This window comes from Bubalus bubalis, chromosome 3 (genome assembly GCF_019923935.1).
Source record: "Bubalus bubalis isolate 160015118507 breed Murrah chromosome 3, NDDB_SH_1, whole genome shotgun sequence".
NCBI classification, from domain to species: domain Eukaryota; kingdom Metazoa; phylum Chordata; class Mammalia; order Artiodactyla; family Bovidae; genus Bubalus; species Bubalus bubalis.
Window position 1 is genome coordinate 89,242,724 of NC_059159.1, and position 21,567 is coordinate 89,264,290.

Here is a 21,567-nt window from a genome sequence, read left to right on the forward strand (position 1 = left end):
ATTCTATCACGCTAAGGAAATGAGACTTCATCCTGCTGACAGTGAGCAGGTTCCAAAGTCTTTCAGAAAGGAGAGGGAAGTACCTAAGTGTTGTGCAGAGACTAAAGGCAAGGCAATCAGTTTTAAGTCCTAGAAGAGATTCCTGAATCAAGGCAGTGACAATGGAATGGAGATGAGGAGATGGAATTAAGAGGATTAGCAAGCAGAATCCAAAGATGTTCAAGTGCAAACATGGACAGGTCTTGGTAGTGAATCTGATGTGGGAAGTGAGAGCATGAGAGCCATCATGAACGATACGCAGATTCCCAGCTCAGGCAGTTCATTACGGGATAGAACCTTCACTAAGGAGGAACCCCAGGAGGTGGAAATGATGACAATGATTCCAGCTTTGGGCATCTCAAATCTGAGGTGCCCAGGCGATATCCCCTGAGCCATTGGGACTACAGTTCTGATGCTCAGCAAGGAAATCCTGATTATTGAGTTGGCCCCTTAGGTATCCTCTCGAGGCTGAGGCCCTTGCCTTAATGGCCACAGTATTGCAGCCCTTCCTTAGCTTACATTGGTGTCTGCAAAAAGCCCCATATTTACCCCCAGTGTCACTGCTGGTCTCTCCCTGCTCCTCACTATACTTGAGAAGAGCTGACATGGATGGCATCTCCCTCTCCTGCTCCCATTTTTTCTGTCTCTGGGTTTGATGTCACCCCTACTTCCAGTGGGAGGGCCCTAATGAAGCCTTCAAGTTTACAGGCCTGGTGACTGACTTTCCATTTTCTTCATCAAGAGCACAGACCTGCATCCATCCAACATTTACTGAACTTTGCAGCATGCCATGCTTTGTGCTAGAGATGAGATACACAGAAATGCAAAAGCATGGCTTCTGCCCTCAAGGAGCTTGCTATGAAGAGACAGACATATACAACTATAATGTGATACAGTGATTAGGTTGACCTGTGTATGGTTAAAATTCAGGAGGGCTTGAAAGAAGGGCGAGTGAGTCAGGCTGTAGAAATCAGAGAAGGTATCCAAGCGGTGACAGCCTTTGGCCTGACATTGAAGAGTGTATAAGAATAAGCTAGATGCAGCAGATATTCTAAACAAAAGGTATGTGTGAAAACCTGAGGTGTGAGAGAGCCTGGTGTTGAAGATCAAGTGGTTACAGACAGCTCAACATGGCTAGACAGGGATGGGAATGTTTGAGGTGGGTCTGGAGGGAGAGAAAGTGATCTGCAGAGCAAGTGCTAAACTAAGCCTTGCATGGTGTTTAAAGCTTCCCAGGGCAGTAGGCACAGGCTTTCTCTCATTTGGATTCTCTCCTATAGGAGAAGCTCATTAAGATTCTGGACTGGGAGAAACATAGCTTTGTCAGCATCATCATGAGGTGATGGAGGAGGACACTTTGCTGGCCAGTCAGGGTATTTGCAGCTAGAGCAAAACAGGTCGAGCATTCAAGATGGGGCATTCCTGGGAGCGTCTAGCCAAGTGGTAACTGGAATTAGGCCCAGATACCAGTACCAGCTTGGGCTCGAGATGGCCAGACAACCTGCCTCAGTGCAGTACCAGGGTTCAGGTTGAGGTGAGGCCATCAGACCCAGATCCCAAGCCTTGGCCCGAATGTGGTTTCTGCCTGGAATAGGGCTAATTAACTTTAGTGGACATGGCAAAGTGACTAGGGTCCCATGGGAAGCAGTAGTCACAACAAGAGCCACGGGACCAGCAGGAATCAGACAGGCAGGGAGACTTTGGCCTCCAGCATTGAAGCAGCAGGTACAATGGCCATAAGATGGCAGGGGGGTGGGGGTGAATACAGGACAGAGAGAGGGTCAAGAGTGACGGCCCAGGACCCAGCTTCTCCCATTTACGTGCAAAAGGCACAGCCTTGGCCCAGCAGCACCCATAAATACATCCTGTCCATTTCTGGAATAGTTTATTGGCTAGGAGTATTTTTATGATCTTAGACTTTGATTTTTACCCAATGTGTTGGTGGGGCTCAGAAGAAATTTATTAATAGTCTCATGCATGTTTTTGTGTGCTAAGTTGCTTCAGCCTTGTCCAACTCTTTGCCACTGTATGGACTATATCCTGCCAGGCTCCTCTGTCCATGGGATTCTCCAGGCAAGAATACTGGAGTGAATTGCCATGCCCTCCTCCAGGGGATCTTCCCGACCCAGGGATCAAAACCATGTCTCTTATGTTCCTGCATTGGCAGGTGGGTTCTTTATCACTAGCTGGCTACCCACTCCAGTATTCTTGCCTGGAGAATTCCAGTGACAGAGGAGCCCAGTGACAGACAAGCTACAATCCATGGTGTCACACAGAGTTGGACACATTTGAGCAACTAACCCTTCACTTCAATAAATCCATCAAAATAATATTTCACAGAATTTAAGAGACCACATATTGTAAGAAGCACCATTATTTAACCTATTACTAATAAAGTGAAATGTTGCTGATTAATTATAACAACCAATTTTAAGGCATTTGGTTGTCATTAATCTTGTTGTCAAGTATTTTCTGTTCTCCCCCATTCAGAATAGATGAGAGGAAAACACTTTCTGATAGCTTTGTTATTGGTGAGGTCACGTGAGTAATTCTGAGCTAATGAATTGTGAGTGGAAGTGACCCACTAATTACTTGCAAGTTTGAGACCTTCTAGGCCCCGTTTTCTCAGAGAAGGCAATGGCACCCCACTCCAGTACTCTTGCCCAGAAAATCCCGTGGATGGAGGAGCCTGGTGGGCTGCTGTCTATGGGGTCGTGAAGAGTTGGACACGACTGAGCGACTTCACTTTCACTTTTCACTTACATGCATTGGAGAAGGAAATGGCAACCCACTCCAGGGTTCTTGCCTGGAGAATCCCAGGGACGGGGGAGCCTGGTGGGCTGCCGTCTATGGGGTCGCACAGAGTCGGACACGACTGAAGCGACTTAGCAGCAGCAGCAGGCCCCTTTTTCTAACCTATGCAAAGTTACCACATGGGTTAGAGGCAGCAGTGGACATGGCACACAACGCCCGACACTAAGATCACACTGAAATCAAGCCCCGAGTTGGAAGTTAGCTCTGACAAGTCTTCCTTGTGCTTCTGCTTCCCTGACATTTGAAAAGGTTATGGTTTCTGAGATTAAGGAAAACTACTGTCACTCTGGGAAGACATTTCAGGATATACTACTGGCATCGACTAACACACGTGTCTAAACAAAGACATGTGTTTCCAAATGAAATGATAACAAATCACAACTTCAAGACACAACAAAAATGCCAGATTTGACCAGGGAAAACTTTCAGGACTGAGAAAATGAAATGTATACATTTTTTACTTTTCCTGTCCACCATCATTTGCTGTATTTGGTCTTCCTTTGGAGGGTTGATATTTAGAGCATTTGAGAATTCACATGGAGAGTAAATGCTTTGACTGGGTCCTAATTCAGTTTTGAGACACCCAAGATGAGAAAGAAAAAAGGATTTATGGACTTTAGTCCCAAAAATTAAAGAGGCATGTCCCTTGGACTGCAAGGAGATCCAACCAGTCCATTCTGAAGGAGATCAGCCCTGGGCTTTCTTTGGAAGGAATGATGCTAAAGCTGAAACTCCAGTACTTTGGCCACCTCATGCGAAGAGTTGACTCATTGGAAAAGACTCTGATGCTGGGAGGGATTGGGGGCAGGAGGAGAAGAGGACGACAGAGGATGAGATGGTTGGATGGCATCACTGACTCAATGGACGTGGGTCTGGGTGAACTCTGGGAGTTGGTGATGGACAGGGAGGCCTGGCGTGCTGCGATTCATGGGGTCGCAAAGAGTTGGACACGACTGAGCGACTGAAATGAACTGAACTGAAGAGGCAAAGACACTCCTTGAACCTTCTCAGATAAATGGGAAATACAGACCAGGGAACAGGCTACAGATTCACAAACAATGTTCAAAAAGGTTGAACTCTACCCACACTTGCCAATTTTGTTTCTTCACATCTGTGTGAAGATGTTGAAGAAGATGAGGAACGTCTTTGCACTTGTTGATGGACAGAACTTAAAGAACTTTCCTAATTTAAAGGCCTTGATCCATTCTATACATAATAATATTTAAGCTTGGGAGGCTATGTATTGAAATTTCCTAGTTTGGGATTCATGGTTGCTGTAGGGATTGGTTGGACAGATAAATTCTGAGGGGCTTGCATCCTAATTTATAGCCACTAGAAGAGATGTTACTAAGGAAATGACAAGAGGCAGGTAGAATCTTCTTCCTGGAAGGCAGAAGGCAGCACAAGAACTGATGTGGAAGTGGAAAAGTGAACCACGAGTCTTCTAGCAGAAAGGCCCAGCAAGGTTCATAGAAGTGAAATGATGGAAACAGTGCTCGTAAAAGTGTCATTTGGGATATCCTGGTACAAATAAGCAAACTGAGCACCAGATCTGAAATTCCAAATACCATTGTCCACTAAAAGGGATCAGGGTTCTTTGAAAAATAGTTGATTTTAGGGGTGAGGCTCAGAAAGTACAAGATAAACATGGAACATCTTGCTAACCCTGAAAGTAGAGATGTTCTACAAGAATATGGGGACAAGTCAAAAAGAGAAGGAGTCAGCTTAAAGGGACTCAATCTGGGACAATTTGAGCCTCAAAATAAATACTGATAGTACAGATTATAACCCATGGAATGAAATAAGAATCCATGTACCTGTACTTACGCAAATACATAAATAAATAATCAGAAAGAATAAAAATCTCTTCCTTACATTAGAATGGCACCTAATAGATATGGAAGAAATGATGGAAATAAATATGGAAACAGAAGTGAAATTAGAAAATAATTAGCATTGGGCACAACCAAGGATCACCATGATACTAAAACCAGTGAGAGAAAGTTTAACAAGAAGTATGATTTTTATGTAGTCTAGAAGTATCTCTCACAAGACCCTTACTAACAAACGGGAAAAAAAGTTACTTTACAGTATACAAATCTCACACACTACTTTCTCCAACTACTCAGTTGTAACCTATAATGGACAATACGTATCATTTGCCTTTTGAGATAAAGTATTAAGAAAAACATATTATTTCTGTGGTATGCCTTCCAAAAGTGTATAAACTGAATCTAATCATGGGAAACATGAGATAAGCCAAAAATTAAAGACATTCTACAGATCAACTGTCCAGTAATCTTCAAAAATGTCTAGGTCATGAAAAGGCTGAGGAACTTGAAGGATATTATAGAGATGTGCTACCTATGCATCATGTGACCCTAAACTGGATCTTATACCAGACAAATACATTTTTCTTTTGCTATAAAAGCACATTAGTGTGGAAATTGATGGATTGTGAATGTAGATTAGATAATAGCTATGTGAATGTTAATTTCCTGGTTTTGATGAGTGTACTATAGTTATGTAAAAGAATATCCTTTTTTCAAAAATACACCTTGAAGAATTAGGCATAAAGAGGCCTTTGTACTTTCAAATGATTCTGAAAGAAAATGATAAATCAAACTGATAAAACATTAACATGTTGAGAATCTGGGTGAAGGGTATATAGGGATTCTTTGTAATATTTTTTTTTTTGCAATATAGGAATCCTTTGCAAAATTCGTGCAATCTTTCTACATGTCTGAAATTATTTCCCCCCAAATTTTTTTCAAAGAATGAACAAATAGAATAGAATATTACAGAATAGAATTTTTAAGGGAGTTTCTACACAAGAAGAAAAAGTGTTGCACGCAGTATCATGCAGAGGAGACTCAAGTAAGTCTGGGGGCAGGGAGATCTTTCTACACACACACCTAGTTTGGGTCCAGAGCCACCTTTCCTGTTTTCTAATATCAAATTCCACAGTGTTCAGGTTCTCCCCCTCACACAGGAACCTACGTGCTCAACATCAAGGTAGCTCTTCAGATAGGACACCTGGAATCATCTCTGAGCATGCCCAGACTAGATCACCTGAAGGCCAACACCTACCTCTAACTAGAGACGCGTTATATTGCTGATTGTGTCCATGCTATCTTCCATGACAGTCTTTGCCCCACCTCTGAACATCTAACCAAAGTTTTACAAGTTTTCAATACAGCCAATGCACAATCTCCTCTCCTCAGAGGAGATCATATACTGTTTGAGTTCATATTTAATCATAAATCAATGAAGGAAAGAATCCCAAATTCAGAGAAACTACATGCTATATTGAGAAACGCATAGAACGTGGAGTCTTGCCTTTATTACTAGCTAGCTGTAGGTGAGCCTGGGTGAATTACGTCTATAGTCCTCACCCATAAAACTGGAAATATGAACAGTGGCCTTCTCCACTTCTAAAAAAGATGATAGCTATTTAAGAAAAAGTCCTTCTAAATCTGATAGTTTTCATACCCATAAGAATGAACTTTTCCTCCTGAATTAAGAAGTTAAGATTTTACACTTGATTCTCAAGGTTGACCTAGGTTTGAGTTGATAGCATTGATATTGCTTTACCCAAGAAGCTTACAGCTAAGAGGTAGCATTGCTACACCCAAGTTCTATTTTATATCAACCTTTGCCAGCTATGCTATGTTTAGCTTAAACTATTTCTGGATGCACAACAGTTAATCACCTTTTCAAGTGAAAAATTACAAGAGGAAAAAAAAAAAAAAAAACCACCAAAAAAATCCTATAATCTCTCCTAAATACCCTAACTCTCCTCCTGGATGCCTGGACCCGTGCCCTTCATCTCCAGGGTTTCTCTGGGATCGCTGTAACAGCATGCACACAAGCTGTCCCCATGTCTGTCGTATTCAGGCATCTATTTCCTTCAGGCCTGGCTCAGATTCAGCAGCTCTGAGTCAACAAGGAGTTGGTAAAGACAGATTCTCACTGTGCCAGGTCTTGCATAAAAGCAGGATTCAGGCACACACACTGGACACTCATTCTCCAGGCTCTGTCCTCCCGCTTGGGTTGCCCATCTGTGCTAAAGTGAAGTCACTCAGTCGTGTCTTTGCGACCCCATGGACTGTAGCCTACCAGGCTCCTCTGTCCATGGGGTTTTCCAGGCAAGAATACTGGAGTGGGTTGCCATTTCCTTTTCCACATCTGTGCTAAAGTCTTTGCTAAAGGCATAGAAGGCTTTTCCCCAAAGCCCCAAATTTCCAGAACACAGTCTCTCCTACTAGTGAACAATAAACACGACTCCATTTACTTTTTCAGAGTTTGCTCTGATGTGATTGTTCCTTTTCCCAAAGCAAAAATAATCCAAGTAAGAGAGAGAAAGTTATGCTAAATTTCCCTTGTGGGGCCAGACAAGGAAATACAATGGGGGCTTTATATCCTGGAGGAATGCAAGGAATCCTGAAGATGGGCAAAGGCCTCCTGAGCCGAGCGCATTTATAACAGGAGGCATAAGAGCACTAAGCTCGGACTGTGTCCAGTTGGGGCAGGAGGATAAACTGGCTCCGAGACCTAGAGGGGTCCTGAAGTCATGGAATTTCTGTGAAAAAAAGCAGGCAAAACATATTTTAATTCCTCTTAGATGCCAAATTTGTACAATCATAAAAATAAAGTAGGAAAAATGTCAAACATACAAAAAGTGAAAAGATTAGTACAATAAACATCTATAATATCTTTATTGTATTCATTCTCTTATACTTGGATATGTTTCCATTATACATATATGTGTGTATGAATATATATATATACACATATAAATGTGTATATATATATATATATATACACACACACACACATATGCAAAAGGCTGAAGTATTTTAGAGGAATCACACACCTCAAGATATTTCACTTCTAAATATGTAAGTTTTTATAGTCCCCAAATAAGAACATTTTACAGTTTATAGGAATAACATTGCTATTCTTAAAAGTAACAATAACTCCATAATCTCATGTAATACCCTGTCTCCAGTAAATGGTCCCAGTGGTACCAGAAATGTATTTATGGTTGATTTCTTCAAAATAGTATATAACCAGACCAGGCCAACTATCTGGTTGGCTGTAACATTTTGTATTTATATAATGGTTTCCTCATGGTGTCATTTAAATTATTTCTCTAGCCCTTGTGGTTTTTTTCTTTTTCTTTTCTTTCTTTTAACAGTGGAAGTTAGATCTAAAGACTTGATTAGCTTCAGGCTTAAGATTTCGGGTAAGAAATTTTCACAGGTGATGTTGTATAGTTCATATTGCAACATATCAGGAGGAACATAATGTCTAGTTGTACTATTCAGTTCAGTTCAGTTCAGTCGCTCAGTCGTGTCCGACTCTTTGTGACCCCATAGACTGCAGCGCGCCAGGCCTCCCTGTCCATCACCAACTCCCGGGGTTCGCTCAAACTCATGTCCTAGGGAGAGTAAATTTCAGCACTGGGTAAAGTAACAGTTTTGCTATAATGCTACTTATACATATATCCTTAAAAATCACCATGTTAAGCAAAATTACACAGTAAAAACCACAAGGCTTATGGGGGAAATGGAAATATGGGTACAACATTCAAAAACTTTGTTGGTGATACATAACAGAAAAAATAGAAATCTATTAAAAAATGGTAGCAGTTTTATATATGTGAAATGGTTAAGAAATAAATAAATACTACAACAAATATGACACTTAATAAACTATCTGAAGCTTGCTTGCGGAAGTGGGCATCAGAAAAGTTACAGCTCATGAGATATAAAGTGATGGAGGTAGAGTTACCTAAAATTGAACAGGAAGATCCAATACCAGATGTAGACAGCTGCGGTTCATCACACATGTGGTGAAATAAGGTAGCTGGTATATGTCTGAGCTGTGCACAGGTGTGCATTTTGTGTATTTCTAGGTGACTTGGTTCAACCGAGTTCAACATTCACCTGTTTCCTGTGCACAGAATCACGCACAAGTACATGTGAAAGTGTGCCACGCTCAGTGTTCCATAGTTCACCAGTCGCATTGGAAAGAATTTGCGTTTCAAAGCAAATGTTATCAAAATTGAATGTATTAGCCATTTACATCTTCTCTCTTTGTTTCCTTGATCAGTCTTGCTAAAGTTTCATCAATTTTGTTGATATTGTCATAGAAAGAGCTGCTGATTTCAACAATTTTTCTATTCTTCTGTTCTCTAATTCATCTAGTGTGCTCTTTGTCACTCTCTTGTTCTGGCTGAATACATCCTTAGTTGCTCTGTCAGACTCTGCGACCCCATGGACTGTAGCCCACCAGGCTCCTCTATCCATGGGACTTTTTACAGGTAAAAATACTGGAATGGGTTGCCATTTCCTCTAGTTACTCTGAGTTTAATTTGGCCTTCTTTTTCTAGCTTTCTAAGGTGGAGGTTTAGGTCACCAATTATAGATCATTTTTATTTTCTAATACAACTTTTTAGATTTATATATTTCTTGCTAAATACTACTTTATCTGCATCTCGCAAATTCTGATAAATCACATTTTATCATTGCACTAGAAATATTTTCCAAGATTTCGACATCTGCAAATATAAAGTAGACATATTTTGCTCTATTTATTCTATCAAATACAGCTGAAAGTCTGGGACACTTTGTTTTAAAAGAAACAAGAAGACTCTGAAAGGTGAAGGGCAAAAGGCAAACAGGCTAGGGACCTTGAGACCAGTCTAATGACAGGGGAAAGGGGCGCTGTCAGTAGGAGTCACCCCCACATCTAGCATCATTAGAGGCCAACTGGAAACCTAGCCTTCCAACCCCACCTGTCAACAACAAGCCATGCCTCCTTTTTCTAAACAGGAATAAATGATGAAAGAGGGGATCTTGGAATATCAGGAAGAGGGAAAGAACAATGAAAAGAGCAAAAATATGAGTAAAGAAGGCTTACTTTTCCTCTTGAGTTTTTAAAATTGTATTTGACATTTGAAGCAAAAATTACACTATTTGGTTCTCAATATATATAAAGGAACTTTTAAAATAATTAAGATAGTTATATTAATATTATAAATGAAAGAGGGCAAAAGGATATAAAGTGGGAGAAGATTTCTATACTTCATTCTAACTGGTAAATTGTTAACACTAGTAGACTATGTATCATACATATGATATATATATCATATATTAATTATATTAATTATTGCTTAAGGTATTATATATACTCTATATATAATATATATATAATATATATAATATAATAATATAATATATATAATACTCTATATATAATATATATATTATATTATATTTATTATATTATATTATATATATTATATATATATAATATATATATATAATATATATATAATACTCTATATATAATACCTTAAGCAATAACTTTTATATAACTTTCAATTGACTTGAAAGTTATATAAAATACTATGATTAATAAGTAAAAATGATAAATAAAAATGGAAGTCTAAAAATTGTTGACATAACCCACAGGGAAGCAGAAAGAAAAAAAATAGAGAAGCTGAAATCAGGAAGAACAGACAAAAAACGAAAAACAAATGGAAGACTTGAGGCCTAACATTAGCTAAATAAATTATCTAAACACTCAATTAAAAGACTGACTAGTAGAGTGGATTTTTTTTAATGGAGAAATTTTAAGGATTCTTTATATGCCATCTGGATAAACCAAGCCAAAGCACTTGGCCTAATTGGTCCTCTAATAGCTAACTCTTTTTGCGATCTGTCACCTAAGCCACAGCCAGGTGCTCTTTGAGTTAATTCAAATATCACAGCTCCTATGAGACACATGCTGCCATTTTACAATGTTCAAAAATAAACCAATGGTGTAGGCCTATTTACAACAGCTCTAAATAATATATATGAAGAGAAAAATCACACTGAACCCAAATACAAAATATGCTTATAAAAATAAAAAATTTTCAGCTAGGGCTTCCCCAGTGGCTCAGTGTTAAATAACGTTCCTGCAATGCAGGAGATGCAGGAAATGCTGGTTCAATCCTGGGTCAGGAAGATCCCCTGGAGGAGGAAATGGCACCCCACTCCCAGTATTCTTGTTGGGAAAATGCCATGGACAGAGAAGCTTGGCAGGCTATGGGCCATGGGGTCACAAAGATTCAGATACGACTGAAGCAACTGAGCACATTGTCTCATTATGTATTATGAATGTACTAAGTAACTGCTATTTTTCTCTAATCATGGTTGGAGAACATAGCAAGTAATATTTCAATCTTGAAACGTGATGCCCTAGCAAATAGTCTATTTTGGTGGAAGTCCTACGTGCACTGGGAATGAACGTGCCTTCTGCAGATGTTGCATGTAATATTCTGACAGTGTTAGGTCAAGGTGTTGTTCCCATCTTTATCTGTCCCAAATTTAACAAGTATTCTATCAATTACTGAGAAAAGAAAATCTCTAATGATAATTGCTGATATTTCCATTTCTCTTTTTATTTCATGTATTTTGAAACTATTGAATATGCACACATTTATGATTGTTTTATATTCTTAATGAATTAATCTTTGTTTCAAGTGTTCCTCTTTATCTCTGATAATCTGTTTGCTTGATGTCTACTTTATTCTATATTAAAAATCTGTACTACCTTTCTTACACTTCTATTTGTAGGAAATGACTTTTCCTTTGATTTTAGTTTTATGTATTGGTTTCCTTATATTAAACTGTGTATCCTGTAATCAACATATAGTTGACATGATTTTTATCCATTCTGACAATCTCTGAATTTTAATTAAAGAGTTTAGCTCATGTACATTTAATGTAATCACTGATGCAGTTGACCATAAGTTTATTAACTTTCTGCCATCTAAAAAGATGTTTTCATTTTTCTATTTTTAATTTCCTACCTTCTTTTGAGTTAAATAGTTTTAAGTAATCTTTTTGAATTCCTCTATAAATCTTTTAGCTATACCTTTCTATAAGCTTTTATTTATGTATTTTTATTTTTAAGTATTCACTCTAGACATTATGATAAACATTTTTAACTTATAAGAGTTTACTTTGAAAATACAAGCCGTCCCCACTTTGCATGGCAGTGCATAACTGTAAAAATGATCCTGTAAGATGAAACTGCAAAGCAATTTTAATAATCAATGGGGAAAATTACAGCTGTTTTGTGACCTTTAAAATTTTTGTCAAAATATAAAAAACTCTCCTACTGTTGATTATAAATGAATAGGGAAATGGAAAGGAATGGTAAAACTAATGTTTATTTAGTACATTGTAATTTAGAACATTAGGAACATTGAACATAAACATGTTTTATTTGTTCACTAAAAAACCTGCCAAGAACAGTGTAAATAGTGTTTGCCTTTTCCTTCTCATCACATAATTTATGATCTAGAGCAAGCAGGGTTGATGTGTTGACAAACCTTGACACTCCTTTCTGTGTTAGGACCTACTTCCAATATTATATCCTTTGTACTTGCAAATGTCATTAACTATCTCTGAGAGTTCCTCTATTAAGAAATTCTTTGCCAGATACCCCTACTTCCTCTGGGGTACCTCCATCCCTTTTGTCACTTTCTTTAATTTAGACACATAATTTCACCTTCCCTAAGTTTCTCCAGCTGCATTTTTAGAATCTTTCAAACAGCAGCCTTATCAACATTTCCATAGTCAGCAATACTTCTATAACTCCACTTAGGTTTGACTCAAATTTCACTTCCAGGGTTATCACTTTTCATTTCATCTTTGCACATTTATTCTTTGTTGGCCAATTTCTTTTTTGATTATTCACTTTTATAAAATGTCTTGTTAGTTTATCACTGGTAGACAAGAAGTCCCTTTGCTGACTGTATGAACTAAAAAAGGGTGTGTATAGACCAGTCCCTGGCAGACATTGAAATAAGTGGCATGCATGATCATGTATGTGTTATTTACATAGTTATTTGTTGACTGAAGAGTTAGGAGCAAATTTATATTATGCAGTTACAGTTGGTATAACATGGTAATGGAATTTGAATTATATTTTTGTGGTACTGGCATTACTTAACTAACAAGTTCATGCAGAGTGGAGCCATGCACAAGGAAGGCCATATTATTTCATGTAAGAACCTTAATATGGACCTTCTCATTCAACCCTTAAATTCACTTAGCTATTCCAGAGATTGGCTTGCCTTTGACATCTGCATAGAGAAATCTGTCTACAATCCCTTGCAGTGTTATCACTTAGGCTTGGAAAGTTTTTATTTTAACAGAATCCCAATATGGACAATTAAACCACCAATTTCACTGTAATTTCGTGTTCTCTTTAGCAATAGATAACTTTCTAAATAGGCTCAAAATTGCAGTATGTAGTATTGCAATTTTAGGTTTAGAATTGTTTTATAAAAAAACAGCAAATGTACTTTGAGCACCTGTTTGTGTAGCCATTAATCTCTTGGAGATCTTAAAGAGCTATATATTTTATGGCCCCCAGGTCTGGGGAACCAGATTAACAGACCTCAAAAGATGACTAAGTATATAAAGGGAGAAACAGATTCTGTAAGCATTCAGATACTGAAGAGTACTTTGCTTAATCATATGTTCAGAGGTCTCATGAAAGATAAGAAACATGAGAAGAGTTGCAATTTAAAAAAAGAACAAAGAGAAAATCACCTAAATTATGAGCATAAACAAACACCTATTTGAAGAGGGGGCATGGCATGGCACGGTGCAATTCTCAATCCTGGCTGACCATCAGAAATACCTGGGAACTTTGAACAACATAGATTGTTAAGGGCCCACCAGAAAGCTCCCCAGATGTTTCCAATGATGAGCCAGGTGTGGGCAGCTGCAGTAAAAACAAGTTTAACACATGTTCACTGCTTCAATAACTGTGAAGCAACATTTGGCAGTTTCCATATAATCATTTGATTCCTATAAAGCAGGTTTAGTCCAAAGACTACAACGTCCATCATGAATATAACACTAACTTTGATTAGGATTGATTAGATGATATGAGTCACTTCTCCACGTATAGAAGAGTGAGCCCAGGGACAACACCACGTTTATGAAAAAGTCTAATAGGAAGATATACACAAAAAATATTTTTGGTTTGTTTTCAGATGGCAGCTTGTGCTTCCTTTTTTGTTGCCATTAGCTCCTTCCACCCTGGCATGCCCTCTGGAATTCCTAGGGTGTGGGCTGATACAACAGGCTTCTTCAGGCGAATGGGGAACTCTTGCTTAGAACACTTCCTGCAGCATTCAGCTCCTTCTCCTCCTTGAAATGCTTTTCCTTGAGCTCGCTCTTCCTCCCCCATAAGGGTAAGTCTCAGAGACCCTAGATTTAAGTGTGGGGGAAAAAAAAAAAGGAGCCTAGGAAGCCTACCCTTCTGCTGTGTAACAGGACCTTAGGCCAACACACTTCCAGTGAGAGAGACACTCAGGCCACAAGCTGGCCACGCTCAACACCAGGTCAGGACCCAACCAGCCCTTTGCTTGTCCTCATTGTCTTCTCCCTCAGGTTCCAAGGGGCCTGAAGGTTGGGATAAGATAGGTTCTGAACTTCCTAGATTGCCTGCTGCCGCTGCTGCTGCTGCTGCTAAGTCGCTTCAGTCATGTCCGACTCTGTGTGACCCCATAGACGGAAGCCCACCAGGCTCCCCCGTCCCTGGGATTCTCCAGGCAAGAACACTGGAGTGGGTTGCCATTTCCTTCTCCAATGCATGAAAGTGAAAAGTGAAAGTGAATTCGCTCAGTCGTGTCCAACTCTTAGCGACCCCATGGACTACAGCCTACCAGGCTCCTCCATTCATGGGATTTTCCAGGCAAGAGTACTGGAGTGGGGTGCCATTGCCTTCTCTGCCTAGATTGCCTAACCACCTATAAATCTCCTTTTATAAGATGCATGAGAAGAAAACTGAATCTACAGAATTCCCTGTATTCATGATGTTCTTACAATCCAACTGTATAGTAACCCCTGAAACTTTTCAGAGTGAACGGGAAATTTTTCACTTTCTATTTTGTACTAAAATATTTTAAATTGCACAAGGGAGAAGGGGAAGGGGAGACAATAACTGAGTTATTTATTTAGCACACGTGTGACTCGAACCTCACAACACATTGGATAACTTGATTACATTTCATCTTATTATCCAAAACATGTTAAATCTAACAATGATTGCCAGAAAGCTGGAAATGCTCTTAATAAGAGAGAAAGGTAAGCGGGTTTTCCCTCTGTGGTTTATAGACCATGGTTTATAAAGTGAGGCATTCCTCAAACCTCATCCCAGTGAAAAGGGGCATATTTTAGTCTTGTCAGAATTCTTATGGGAACTCTTACAAAATCTTACAGGAATTCTTACAATCACCAGGTGGTGCTTGAGAACGAACAAGGTCAAAACCAAAATCTTTGGGTCTTTAATCAATGGGAAATTTATAAGCATCTGTTGTGCCTCTGGTATATTACTAAACCCTGAAAGGTTACAGAATGTAAACACATCTTGATCCTCAAGGTGTCTTGCTTTAGACATATATTCACGTTATTTTTGAGACAAAGGATCTTAAGGAGTCCCTGGCACATAGCAAGCCCCTAACCAAGAGTAGCTTTGGTGATTGACCTCTGCGCTAGAACAGAGGCACAGGAGGCTGTAAAGCTGCTCCTGCAGCACTGGAAGAGCCTGTCACAAGGAAGCTGTGTAAGATCTCACAGATGCGGTGTTCTGAGGCGAAACTTAAAGGGTCAGCCAGAAGTCTCCAGGGGAAAAGAACATTTCAAGCAGAAGGAATAGCATGGACAAAAGCAAAGGCTTGAATGTGCATTCGTACTAAAGGAACCTGAGTGTGGCCAATGCCAGTAGAACATAGGGTTGAAAAGATGGGGTAGGGGAAGATACGGATGAGAAGATCAATTGGGCCAAATTATGAAGGGCTGGAAGTTCAGGATTTATTCTGTAGATAATGGAGTTGGGGGGCAAAGTGTGGATGGGGAGAGAGATTGGACCAAACCTGTGATTTAGAATGATCATTTAGGGGATAAAAAAATAAAAGATTGGGTAGTGTCAGTGAGGGGCAGGAAATGCAGTTAGGAGGCTGGTGATATGGGAATTCCAGGTGGCTCAGCAGTGAAGAATAAAGCTGCCAATGCACCAGACACAGGAGACACATGTTTGATCTGTGGGTCAGGAAGATCCCCTGGAGGAGGAAATGGCAACCCACTCTAGTACTCTTGCCTGGAGAATCTCAAGGACAGAGGAGCCTGGCAGGCTATGGTCCATGGGGTCGCAAAGAGCTGGACACAACTGAGTGACTGAGGAAGGCTGGATGGATGTGGGAATGGGGGAAGACAAGATGAGGGGACCTAAAATAGGCAGTGAGCCACAGAGAAGGCGGCAGGCAGACACAGAGAGTGGACCTGTGGACATGGGTGGGGGGATGCAGAGTGTAGGACAAACTGGGAGATTATGATTGACATATATAGCCTACTATGTGTAACCTGTCCTGAGAGTGGTTTCCCTGGTGGCTCAGATGGTAAAGCATCTGCCTGCAATGCGGGAGACCCGGGTTCAATCCCTGGGTCGGGAAGATCCCCTGGAGAAGGAAATGGCAACCCACTCCAGTACTCTTGCCTGGATAATCCCATGGACAGAGGAGCCTGGTAGGCTACAGTCCATGGGGTCGCAAAGGGTCAGACACGACTGAGTGACTTCACTTATATGAGTAACACAGCCCAGTGGGAATCTGCTGTATAACACTGGAAGCTCACCTTGATGCTCCAGATGACTTAGATGGGTTGGATGAAGGGCGAGGTTTGGAGGAAAGTCTAAGAGGAAGGGGATATATATATTTACATACAGCTGATTCATTTTGTTGTTCAGCAGGAACTAATAAAACATTGTAAAGCAACTATACTCCAATAAAAAAGACAGGCTTTTTCATTATGAATTTCTGCACTATTATTTTTTCCAAGTTATGAGGTATAGTTTTAAATGAGGTTCATTTCTGTAAACTGAGAGCTCTTTGAAAAAAAAGAAGACTGGATTTTCCTCTCCATTCCTACCAGCTCTGTTCATGTACCCAGAGAGACCTAACCTGCTAGACTTTCGCAGACACCACTTGGTGGCTGCTCTCTGAATTACAGGCACAGAGCCAGAAGTATTAACATCAGCCCTGAACAAGATTTCCCAAACTGCCTTGTGCGTGCATGTGTGCTAAGTCGCTTCAGTCATGTCCAACTCTTTGCGACTCCATGGACTGTAGCCAGCCCGGCTCCTCTGTCCATGGGATTCTCCAGGCAAGAATACTGGAGTGGGTCACCATTTCCTTCTCCAGGGAATCGTCCCCACCCAGGAATGGAACCTGCACCTCCTGCATGGGCAGGTGGATTCTTTACCACCAGCACCACCTGGGAAGCCCCAAATAATGACAAATGCCACACTGAGGTTTCATTGCACTTTTTCAGAGGTGATATAAAAATGTTATTTCTTGGGTTATGGGTAGGAACATTTAAAGGTGGCTTGCTTCAGCTGACAAAAATGAAAGGCTTCATTCTAGATAAAAGAACAGAAGGAAGATTGGGGGAAAACACAGGTCACCAAGGGAAAAACCCTCAATGCTCATGATACATCTTGCAGATCATCCAAACCTGATTCACAGACTGCCATCAGTCATACATAGAAAATGAAGGAAGCCACTGTGCGGAGGTCCTGTTACTTGGAATCAGAAATCCTCGCTGTTTACAGCAGGGTAAACAACAGCTGTTCAGTGCTACGTTGGCGTTAGGAATACAAGAGTCTATCTGGCTTCTATCTAAATCCATCCTCAGAAAAAAATGGGGTGGGGGGGGAGGGAAACGAGACCCTGGATTTGGCCACTCTCTGTTTTACACATGCTTTATAATCGGTCCATTGCAAACCCCAGGAACTCTGTCTTTAAAGTCTTTCAAATATAGCCTAATTTGACCATTACATACCGCCTCTGCCAGCACCACCGTGGTCTTGCCGCCAGCATCTCTTGACTGGACCCTGCATTAACCCTCACTTCCACTACTGACCATCCTTCTCATGGTTTCTCTAACTCCTTACCAGGCCCCCCAGCTCACCCTGCCTGACCCCTGCTACCTCCGCAACCTCACCTCCCACCATCCCCCTCAGAGCCCTGTTCCTGCTCCTCTGGCCTCTTTAGCCATTTCAGCATACCAGGCACTCTCTTGCTTTGGGGTCTCTGCCCTTGCTGAACTCTCTGCCTGGAATGTTCTTTCCTCTACTGCACATACCTCAAGCAAAACCCTCTATTTTTTGTCTTGGGTTTTTTTCTTATATTCTATTATATATTTTTAAATTTAATGCTATATCCCTCCCTGGAATCTAATCTCCATGATGTCAAGGATTTCATCTGTTTCATTTATTGCTATTGTCCAGTGATGAGAATAGTGTTGGTACATGGTAGGCTCTCAAATATTTATTAAATGCGTGAAAGATTTACGGAATGATACGTTGCCGTCACTTCCTAACCCAGGCTCATTCCCCCTCCATTCCTGAAATAATATTCACTTGTAGTCTCACAGCTCATCAAAACACCCAGCCAACCTGGCCTAAGTGATTTCCCTCAAAGTGAGGGGCAGAGCTGGATTTGGGGCTGTGAAAGGTTAGTACATTTTCAAGACACCATATTAAGCTCTTCAGACCACTTCAGCTACTGTCAAGAACTCAGCAGCTGCACCCACTCTGCCTACGAAGGGGAATTTAGAGGGTGCATGGATTTCACAACAAACCTCAGACGATTAAGTGAAGGTGTGCCATCACTCTAAATGAACTCAATATATTCATACAAACAAGATCTAGCTTTAAATAACTAATGGATGATTTCAGTCTTTTGATTAAGAAGACTTAAAATTAGTATCTCTATGCGGGGAAAAAAAAGCATGCTTAAGCTGGAAGAATCAAATTACCGCCAAGGGGCACTCTAGTCAAAGGCCAGAGCGCCCTCTGCTGGCTACTGGCAGCTAACAAAACTATGGGGAAAAAGTCACCAAAAGGAAGCAGCTTTATATTCAAATCCATAAATGGGATTATTACAAAATATTTCAGTCTCTTCAAAGAAAAGAGACTGTGGCTATAATAGGGGGAAATATGTAGTCCCAACTTTCAAGGGAGTTGAAGATTTCCATGAGGAACAGACATTTGGAATTAGAGTAGGATAAGTAATGTCATTTAGAACACACAGTGGACATATAATCCAGCAGGCAGGGGTGCGGAGTGGTGCCTGAGCTGAGACTGTAAAAGCAGGAAGAGGCAACCAGGTGAAGGGAGCGATGTGTACACGTGTACCTGGGGAGTCAGATCCAGGTGAGATCCCTAAGTGTAGAGGCACAGAGGTGAGAGACATGCCCAAGGCTCGAGGAGCTGAAAGTTACAACTGCTCTGTCTTTTAACTGAAGTGTAGCTGATTTACAATAACGTGCTAGTTTCAAGTACACAGCATAGTGACTCAGTATTTTGCAGATTATACTCTATTACAGGTTTTTACAAGATAGTGGGTATAATGCTCTGGGCTATACAGTATATCCTTGCTACATGGTGGTCTGTATCTATTAATCCATGTATTTCTATACACTAATAATGAAATTTCAGGAAGAGACAGTTAAAAAAAATTTTTTTTAATTCCTAGGAGTTGAAAGACCTATACTCTAGCAACTATAAAACACTGATGAAGGACATTTAATATGATTTAAAGAAATGGAAAGATAACCCATGCTCTTGGATTGGAAGGATTACTATTGTTAACACAGCCATACTACCCAAAGCAACCTGCAAATTTAATGCAATCCCTATCAAAATACCCATGACATTTTTCACAGAATTAGAACAAATAATCCTAAAATTTATACAGAAGCTCAAAAGACCTCGAACTAAAAATGGCTCTTGGTTGACTCTGCACCAGCCATTGACAGATCTGTTTTCCTTTGCAGGTCTGCTTTCCTTTTGGTGACAGGAAGTACCAGTTACCAATTTTCCTAACTGCTCTTCTGGCTGGAGATGGCCACTCGACCCAGTCCTGGCTGATGAGATGTAAAGGACACGCGCTGGCAGATGGCGAGGATGTAACTGCCCTCGTGATAAGGGAGGAGACACCCACGGAGAGAGCCCCCCACTCTCAATGTGCTCGTGGAAGCTGTCATGTGAGGATGTGGTCCTTGCGGCTGCTGCAGCCATCTGCTGGCCACAGATGGAGACGTTGACACCACAGTGAGGACATCCATCCTCGACGACAGGACAAGGCTGCTGAACCACCCCTGAGAATACACGTTGCTGATTTCTCACTATGAAGGAGAAAAGAACCCTTAGGGCTTAAGCCCGGAGAAGGCACTAGCGACCCACTCCAGTACTCTTGCCTGGAAACTCCCATGGACGGAGGAGCCTGGTGGGCTGCAGTCCATGGGGTCGCTAAGAGTCGAACACGACTGAGCGACTTCACTTTCACTTTTCACTTTCATGCATTGGAGAAGGAAATGGCAACCCACTCCAGTATTCTTGCCCGGAGAATCCCAGGGACGGGGGAGCCTGGTGGGCTGCCGTCTATGGGGGTCACACAGACTGACGTGACTTAGCAGCAGCAGCAGCAGGGCTTAAGCCACTGCTGCTTACATGGTCTGCTGTTTCTAACCAAAGTATGCTCATCACAAACACTTATATTATTATATTGAAAACACTTATTATATTGAAAACACATATTATTATATCATTGAAAACACATTATATTACATGAGAAATAATGGAAGATTTTAATGAGTGTAACAAAGAATTTTGCACTTCAGAAACATGAGGCTGATAACTATCAGAGAACAGAAGAGGGCAAGATGAGAAACCAAAGGGCAATTAGGATACTTGTAAAAGTTCAAGTGTGGATGGGGGGAGGGGGGCAGGGATTAGGGCCTGACCTCTGAACTAATGGAACAGAAGGGAGGTATTAAAAAAAAAAGTATTTAGAAAGCAAAATGGACAGGATTTGGTCAGTTATGGAGGAAGCCAGAAGATGAGCTGAAAGGAGAAGTCAGGAGTGAATTCCAAGTTTGGGGCTTGAATAATAAATAGATGGGTCACTCCTAGATATGCAGAATTTCAGAGAAGGAGCAGGTCAAGGATGGGGAGGAAATGATTAATTCTTTTTGGGTGGGTTTTGGGAGCCAAGTGAAATCCAGGGAGCACTTGAATTTTATATCTGGAGTTCAGATGATCTGGATTTAAGATAGAGATTTTCAACATATCTACAAGGACATGGTAATTGAAGCCATGGAAACAGATGTAGTCAAAGAGCATATTTAGAGTGAAGGAGACAGGAGGAGAGGGCCAGGGAAGAGACCTTGTGATGGCCAATATTCAGAGAGATAGGAATGAAAGCTCCCTTGATTCTAAGAAATGGCAAAGGGAGAAAGCAAAGAGAATCAAGCGTTTCCAATGGCAAAGAAACAAAGTTTCCAGAGGAGAACATCCTACTTCAGAGGAGATGAGTGAAATGACACCCTTGCTGACCTAAACCAGAGTGGTCTTGTGGAGCACTGCAGCCAGATTTGGTGACATTGAAGAGGTGACATGGATATGACCCAAACAGATGTCCTTTCAAGGAAGAAACCTGTGAAAAGGAGGAGAGAGGAAGAGAATAATAAGGGAAGCCTTGGGGCCTAGGGAAAGGTATCTCTTCAAGATGACAGCGGGTGGGGGCAGCGGGTGGGAGGGTTTTGAATGTGTTTCCATATTTAGGGGAGGGTCCCC

At 40.8% G+C, this 21,567-nt stretch overlaps 1 long non-coding RNA gene across 8 annotated transcripts in view; it reads right to left on the minus strand.

The window, feature by feature from the left end:
- Positions 1–21,567, minus strand: part of LOC123332800 — a 63,575-nt gene that overhangs the window by 25,710 nt on the left and 16,298 nt on the right. For 5 of the 8 annotated variants that reach the window (XR_006549841.1, XR_006549838.1, XR_006549836.1 and 2 more), the window contains one exon: positions 19,568–20,117. The exons of 2 other annotated variants lie outside the window; for them this stretch is intronic. This is a non-coding gene — a long non-coding RNA (uncharacterized LOC123332800). Of the gene's footprint in view, positions 1–19,567; positions 20,118–20,653; positions 21,428–21,567 lie in introns of those variants that run through there. One more of the 8 variants, XR_006549843.1, reaches the window with a different exon arrangement.